The 8,859-nt window shown below is 34.8% G+C and overlaps 1 pseudogene; it reads right to left on the minus strand.

Moving 5' to 3' along the window:
* Nucleotides 1-1,099: 1,099 nt before the first annotated feature.
* LOC140516566 (olfactory receptor 10AG1-like) lies at nucleotides 1,100-2,038 on the minus strand (annotated as a pseudogene).
* Nucleotides 2,039-8,859: the final 6,821 nt, after the last annotated feature.

Here is an 8,859-nt window from a genome sequence, read left to right on the forward strand (position 1 = left end):
TATAGATCTAAAATTTCATATGATACATAAAATCACATTGTGTATACACATGGGTGAAGATATGTAGGTGTATATATCTTTATGTGTGTATAGATATATACACATGTGTGTATGTATGTATGTATATACATATTCAGGGTTTACATGGTTAAGAGAAAGGCAGTGATTTCACTTCCCCTAATTTAAAGAAAAATTGAACTCTCTTTCCAGAAATAATAACTGATTGATTTTATTATGCTTTACATTTCACCTGTAGGGGTCCATCTGCTATTCCAGACAAAGAACATTTCTCTTTCAGTCTCTACACTTTTTTCACCAACTATTCTAAATGTGTCCTTGAAAATACATGCATAATAAAAAAACACAGATACCATAATCCTCAGTTTGGGAAGGAGTGTTATAAGTAATTGATATAATTTTCTTGGCAAGATTAAAGTCCGGTAAGTAAAAATTATTATCAATAAGTAATCACTCAATAAGTATTTCCTTGGGATGGTGGCATAGGTAAAAAATTAGATAGATTGATAGATACTTGTATAGATAGATAGATAGATAGATAGATAGATAGATAGATAGATAGATAGATATAGAGTGTATATCTGTATATATATGTACATATATATGTGTATGTATGTTTCTGTGTGTATATACACACACACACACACACACACACACACACACACACACACACATATATATATATATATATATATATATATATATATATATATATATATATATATATATAGTGACATAGATAAAGATACATGTGAAGTAGACTCAGTCCCAACTACGTTTATTATTTAGCCTAGGAGAAAAAGCATTTACACAAATAGGTACACATGGAATATAAGCAAACTTATGGGTGGCACTAGCAATTGGGGGAATCAAGAAGGATTTCATTTTGAAGGTTATACTTAAGCTGAGACTTGAAATCGAGTAGGGATTTAAAAGCAAAAAAAATTGAGAAGGAATTATATTATAAATATGAAGGACAGCCATTGTAAATTTGGGGAAATGAGAGATGAGTTGTAGTTCATAAAAATGGAATTTTTTAAGAACTATGAGAGCAAAACATAGGAAGACAGAATCCATGAATTTAAGTGAGCCACTTAGGTACTAGTTGTTTTATTGCTGCAATGACATTTTTGTTCCTGAGGCTGTATATCATGGGATTAAAGAGAGGGGTTACAATGGTATAGAAAAGGGCAAGTACTTTGTCTACTCCTGGTGAATGATTTGACTTGGGTCTCAAATATGTAATAATACTAGATCCATAGAATAAACCCACAACTGTAAGGTGAGAGGAACAAGTGGAGAAGGCTTTGTGTCTCCCCATGGCAGATGGTAGCTTCAGGATGGTCTTCATGATTTTGATGTAGGACCAGAACATCAACAGGGAAGGAACTGTAATAAAGATTGTAGCACCAGCATAGACTGATAGCTCATTCAAAGAGGTATCCCAACAGGCCAATTTCAGTAATGGGGGAATATCACAAAAAGCATAGTTGAGTTTATTAGACCCACAGAAAGACAAAGAGAATAGCTAGCATGTTTGTGCTATCTGAATTGGAATTCCAATTATCCAGGCACCAATAACCAGCTCAAGACACTTTTTGTGGTTCATGATGACATGATAGTAGAGTGGCTTACAGATAGCCACATACCTATCGTAGGCCATCACAGCTAGGAAGAAACACTCACTTTCTCCTAGACTAAGGAGGATAGCAAGTTGTACACCACAAGCTAGTAAAGAAATCTGTTTCTTCTGGGTCCAAAGATCTGACAGCATTCTTGGGATAGTCACTGATGTGTAGCAGATTTCCAAGAAAGAAAAATTTCAGAGGAAAAAGTACATGGGGGTTTGGAGAGCAGCAGTAACTTTGGTAATGACAATGATGAGGCCATTTCCTACCAGGATAATTGTTTAGATGATTAAGAAAATCCCAAAGAGGACCCCTTGTAGACTGGGAAGGTCAGAAAATCCCACGAGAATGAATTCCACCACTGTGCTGAAATTTTTTTCTGCCATTTCTCTCGCTATTCCAATGAGATAATTAGTAAAGCCATGTTAAGCAAATAATGATACTTCTCTCTGTACCACTGTGTGTTCCTATAAAATGATTATTTTGATTTGGCCTAGAGATATGTAACGAACTCTCTTTGACTTTGAATATTATATGATTTCAAATTCATCTTAACTTTATTATCCATAGAACCACAAAACCACAACATTTCAGAGTCATGAGGGATAGCACAGTCATCTCATTCAATACATACAAGGAAAACAGTCCCCATTACAACTCAACAAACAATCATAAATTGTAAATTGTATTTGTAGACTTTCATTGAGGAAATTATCTACATACTGAGATAATCATTACACTTTTATGTATCTAATTGTTAAGAGCTCTCTCTCTCTCTTTCTCTCTCTCTGTCTCTGTCTCTCTGTCTCTGTCTCTCTCTTTCTCTCTCTCCCCTCTGATTTTCTTTTTCACTTTGGCATTAATTCTAAATTTTAATTTTAACAACTTTTTTTAAAATCTTACCTCCCAAGTAGCCTTTTGGGTCTAATCACTGTCCCACTATGACTTTAAGTCATGTTGACGAAATATAAATTATCAAAGGGTTAAAAATAGCTTCCTAGTGCAGTCTACAGGACATCTCATGCTGCACTGACATTGCACCAATGAATTAATGACAATTTGTTAAGTGCCTCCTGCATGTCAGACATTGCATTTGATGTTCTACACATAAAGTCAATTTAAAAGAGTACCTGCCTTTGAGTAAAGACAATGTATATGCATTGTAGGAGTGGAGTGAAAAGACAGATCATTTGGATCTCCTGCCATGACCAAAAAAAACCCCCAACATTTTCATCAATCCGTTTTAACTAAGATGAATTTAGATTTTGTTCAATGGCCGAACTCAAAAAGTGCTCATTGATGCCTTCATAAAATATATTTCTGGCTTTGCTATTCTCCCACTCAGTATACCTTAGTGTCTCCCAATTACCTTTAGAATCAAATATAATATGTTTCATATTTAAATTCTTTCATTACTTGGCCTAATCCTATCTTTTCACTCTTTTTACGTAATTTATACGGTTCAAGGAAATTATTTTCTTACTTTCTATTCTACCTTCACTCTCTCTCCCCTCATGGCTTCCCCACCTCCCCACTCCTATGCATGGAATGCTTTCACTCCTTACCTCTGCTTCATGGAATCTCTAGTTTATTTTGAGGTCCTTTCATTCCTCCAGTCCAGAGAAAGTTCTCCCTTTTCTGAATTTTTATAGCATATGCATACAGTAATTTGTCATTGAGTCTATGTTGACTTTTAGACTGTTATTTTTTAAAAATTTAATACGTTTGTCTCCTATTTTGCTAAACGTTCTTAAGGTGAAGAATCATCTCATATTTCTTTTTCTACTTGGGATCATATCATGGATAGATTCGGTGAAGTATTAGTAAACAGAATTGTTTTAAAGACATGATTTAAATAGTTCAATGGTGAGACTTTCAATACTAACAAATGAGTCTCTTGCTCCACTCCCAATTCAGAATAATTTCAATATAGCTCCTTGCTATGGGTTAAGAGATTATCCTTGAAATGACTCTGAGAGGGTTAATATAATCGGTTATTGAAAATCAGTAGCACTCCAACTAAAGAAACAACTAAACAAACTAAGGAAACAAACATAAAGAGAATGTGTTCCTCAGTCTCTTACATGAAAACAGTCTAAGTTTGAAAAAGGGAATGTGTCTTATTAAATGTACAGGAAATTTAATATGAATTCAAAATCCTTTGCATGGATCTACTTTAAAATATTTTCATTTTCATCAAAGTAAAGATGATTGAAATAATGCTTTTCTTTAATATGTTGCATACAATATTTGTATACTGTAGGGCTGCAATTAAAATGAAAATTATACCCATAATATTTTAAAATGCTTTTTAACCATGCTGTTAAATGATTTAAAAAATATATATTCCAGAGTGTACCCTCTGTACTGTGAAAACATATGTTCTCTTTGTGGTCATGGAATGCCTGCCATTGTTGTGAAGGTGCCGGGTGCTCTTTCTTGAACTTGGTCCTAGTAGTATCATAGGATACAAAGACAGCTACGAGATTAGACTTCTAAACAACCAAAGCAAAATATCTTGATTAATATGAACTGTTGGGATGATAAAATACTCCATATTGACCTTGCTAAGATGGAAGGAAATCATATTCACTCACTTCGTTTTTATCACAAATGATGAAAATAAAATACTCATATACTATTAGCTGATATGTATATTTCCATTTGAGGTATGGAAAATAAAAGCTTTACATATAGTGTCTTGTTTGAATCTCAAGAAAGCCTTGGAGGTACAAAATATAGTTATCTTTTTTCTTCATTTTTTGGATAAGAAAACTGAGGCTAAAATTAAGTGAAATGTCCAAGATCATATAGTTAGAAAATCTGAGAGTGGCAAGTCAGAACCAGTTTTTTCTTTAGTAGCGATTCAACATTACTCTTCCCTCTATCTTAGACTACCTCTCCGTTAAGCTTTAAAATACTCACCTCAGTCCTTTAAATTCTCCAAAAAAGAATAGCAACCTTCATCCACAATGATGCTTGTTTTTTTTGCAGTCAGAGTCACTTAAAAAGAAAATTAATCTTATTCTTCTTTGGTCCATGGGGATAGCTCCTCTCCCAGGTCACTTTTAGCTTCTAAAGAGAAGAGTACTCCTGATTTCATTCCAATACCTTAAAAATTATTAATGAAATGATGGGATAGAAAGAGCCCTGGGGTTTGAGTCAGGGGAATTTGCTTTCAATTTTGCTTAACTCCCAGCTCTTCTCAACTGGGTTTTATTTTTTGTGACTTCAGTGGCCAAGGACTAAATTCATGGAGACTCTTTCAACTCTTCCAGAAACTGGAATAACAAATATCTATCCTTTTCTCCTTTTGTGTGAATTTTTCTCTACCGATCAGAGAACTTGGACTCAGAGGAAAAAAAATATGGTGATTAAAACTACTAAGTGAGTTCTATTATGTCACTTACAATCCATGTGTACTTGGTCAAGGCAATAGGTCTCTGACCCTGTTTCCCTCACCTGTAACAGGAGATGATGTTTATAAAATTTTTTTCCCTTTTGAAAACACTACATAGAGGAGCCAGAGTCAAATGGTGATCTTAAGGAGGCACAACAGCCAAGCTCTCCCCAAATCCTTCTTCAAGCAACTTTAAAATTTGCTTCAAATCAAATTCTGCACTAGGCTAGCTGACAAAAAGTCAGTGATAGGTTTTTTTTTTTTGAGCACACAACAACTTAGGGGATCAAAAGGAGGTTTTTTCCTGATCTTTGGGTGTGGGACAGGCTAGAGTATGTCAGGCACCAACAGTGGTTGCAAGTCTTGGGCAGGACTGTGACAGTAAAAGCTACAGCTTCAGAACGTCTAAGTCCAAAGACAAAAAGGGGATTGGGTAACTGGTCAGAAAGAGATTACAGGAAACTCTTGTGATTGCACTGTACATAAGACCAGTTACTTTTGGCAACTTTATTTTCCACATTCACTTCTGGGTCCCAGTTCCAGGGCAGATAGAAATGGAATAGAAGCCCTGAGGAGCAATATCACTTGAGGCTAAAAGGCAGCAGTGACCCTTTCTGGATAAGGACCAAAACAGAGAACAAAAGAGTAATGACCACACCTCCTCCTAGTTCACACCTCCTTGGAAGCACAAAAAACAAAACAAAACAAAACATTACAGCCACCCAGAACTATCTTCTAAAGTACCAAGGAGAAAAAGCTTTAAGCTGGTGACAATGTCCCCACCCCCACCCCCACTGCAGATAAACAGATCCCAAAGTTAGCATAAAGTTCAAAGTCAAGAAATAGAATGGAAAAATCAGCAAATAATAAAAAGAGAACTTAACCAGAAAATTCAATTATGGTAATAGGGGAGATCAATACACAAATGAAGAAGAAGATAATAATATGAAAAAAGCTATAAGTAAAATCCCACAAAGGAAAGCAAAATATGTGTTAGAAACAAGTATGAAAAAATTCATAAAATAGAAAAAGAAAGAATAAAGCAATGTAAAAGTCAAATAGATTGTAAAGGAAAACAAATGGGAGAATAAATGAAAGCAGTTCAAGAAAATTCTGAAAAGAAAGTTAACATCTTGGTTAACAAAAGACACATTTTTAAAAATTTGAACTAACGTCCTCCTGACTCCAGGCCTGGAGTTTTATCCACTTAGTTGCCCTGCACAGAATCACAGAGCTATTAAGTGTCTGAGGATAAATTTGTACTCAGATCGTCCTAATTCAAAACCCAGTGCTCTGTCCATTACACGAAACCGCTACCCCTTTATCATTACAGTTTTCAGAAATGTTGAAAAAAAATACAACAATCCAGAAATAAAGGGAAAATTCTTAAAGTGTTATGGAATTTGATAAATTTCAGCAACTAGGAGGAGTTTGAGTATGAGAGGAAGGAGAGAGGAAGGAAAAAAGTAAGTATTCACATCTTAAAGTGAAAAGAGACAAAAGGAGATAAATTGCTTGAAAGTGGCAATGGAAAACTCTAAATAGTCCCAATCTTCTTGTTTTCCTTGGAGGTAAAAGAAGAATATTCCCTAAGATAAAACATTATAAGGAATGCAATGCCATCTGGGGTAAGCTAATTTTCAGTCAAAGGGAGGAGTTCAGGATTATCGTAAGGTGTGAACTTTCAAAGTACACAGTGGGATAGTAGTGAGGGAATGGTGGGATTAAAATAGAGAGTGAGGATTTGGGAAGGAGCAATAAGGACATGCCTCCTGTACTTTAAAACTAAGGCATGCCCTTTGGAAAAGTGTATAGTGAGTAGATGCTTGTCTTAGAATTGAATATGAAATTTGAACCATTGTTACTTTGGAATGTGCTTCCATTTAGTTTTGCCCCAAAGTATGTTGTGACCACTTTTTCGTAGCTGGGTGGTTTCCAGCAAATCAATCAGTCTTTAAGATTGCTTTCTAGTTAAATCCATAGACACCCTCCCTACCTTAAACTCATTGGAACATTTGAATATATTCTCTGCCTGCTTCTGATTATCCTTGGCTTGAATTTCCCTTATTGGTTGCTAAACTACAAAGACTGGCAATGCTGGGTGACATCCAAGTCAGAAGAGCAGCTGTGGATCCTTTCCTGCTACAGTAAAATAATGTGGAGCAGAGATCCAACTATATTGATTTAAATCAGGTGTGATGGCCTACTGTTCTTCTCCTGTTACATTCTCTTTCCTCTTGAAATGATTTAATATTTATCAGAAAGACCAGGAAGTCAAGGTTAGAAGGGGATTATCTTCTTGAATGAACTATAATGAGTGTAATAATAATTAAATAAGGATTACAACAAGAAAAAAGATGTAGCTTGTCAAGATGAAGAGATCCAGGAAAGAAGATCAGGGTTGTATTTTGCTTGAAAATTTGCCTGAACAATATTAATATAGAAGCAAAACGCAAACTAGTTACTAGGACACTTGTAAAAATTTGTACTTCTATAAAGTTTAAGTATCATTGCAACAACCAGTTGTGTTAGAAGTTCCAATTTATTAGATAATTTTATATTGGCATCTTTTTTGTTTCTCCTCTATTTAATCGCATCTTTGCCCCCTGCACAAAGTATAGTCTTCAAGCCCATAGCCATTTTTATAATTAGAAATATTAGTTATATGGATCTGAGCCCAGAAGTAGAGTAAGGTATGATTTATAACCTCAAATATAAACCAGATAAGGAATTTTCAGACCTCAGATCAATTGGTCAGCAATTCATTATTTTCCTCTTTTTTTAGGGAAAAGTATATCTTTATTTAATATAATTGGTTTCCTTGCAATCCTATATACTTAATTTTATTCATTTTAAAACATTATTCTGGAAAGGGGTTCATAGGCTTTGCCAAACTGCCAAAGGGGTCCATGGCACAAAAGATACTAAGAAGCCTTGCTCTGGGGACACATTCTTACTTTCCTTGCACTCTTTGTTTTGCAGGATGAGTACTACTGACTAATTTTGCAAAGCACCTGGAGCTCCTCAGGGCAAGGGCACTATGGCAACACAAACATTAAAGAAATAGCAAGAAGTAGCTAAATCCTATGGTGGACTAAGGCAAATAAAATATGTTCCCTCCTGGTAGTTCAACACTTAGAAATAAGCGGCTGATGCCAGGAGTTAGCACGTGGCACCATGAAGCAGATGAAAAAAAATATGGCCAAACATTTGTAATTATTTCTATAGATTTGCAAATAAGACATGTAACTTAGTAGCATATATAAATACATATGTTCACAATTTTAATACCTCTGAAAATTTGGCATCACAACCACTATTTCCAGGTGAATATTTAATACCAAGTCAAACTGACGTCTTTCACATAGGAATCCAAATAAACTCTAGACCCATTACACTTATTTTCAGCCTTTCCAAATTATGACTTTAGTAGTACATGTATTTGAATTATGTTTATCAGATGGTAAAAACAGAACCATTTTCTCTTATTCCATAAGATAATACTAATCATTTAACTCTAACACGTATTCCATTTTCCGTATTTCTTTCTTCTTTCTTGTTTTTCTCTTTTTTTCTTTTTTAAAATTTATTTATTTAAAGTTTTCAACATTTCACAAAATTTTGAGCTCCAAATATTCTCCCCATGTCTCCCTTCCCCTCACCACAAATGCCTTGAATTCTGATAGCCCCTTCTACCAATGTGCCCTCCTTTCTAACAACCCTCCCTTTCCTTATCCCCATATTCTCTCTTGTCCTGTAGGGCAACATAAATTTCTATACCCCATTACCTGTATTTCTTATTTCCCAATTGTA

The sequence above is a fragment of the Notamacropus eugenii genome, chromosome Y, assembly GCF_028372415.1.
Source record: "Notamacropus eugenii isolate mMacEug1 chromosome Y, mMacEug1.pri_v2, whole genome shotgun sequence".
Classification (NCBI taxonomy): domain Eukaryota; kingdom Metazoa; phylum Chordata; class Mammalia; order Diprotodontia; family Macropodidae; genus Notamacropus; species Notamacropus eugenii.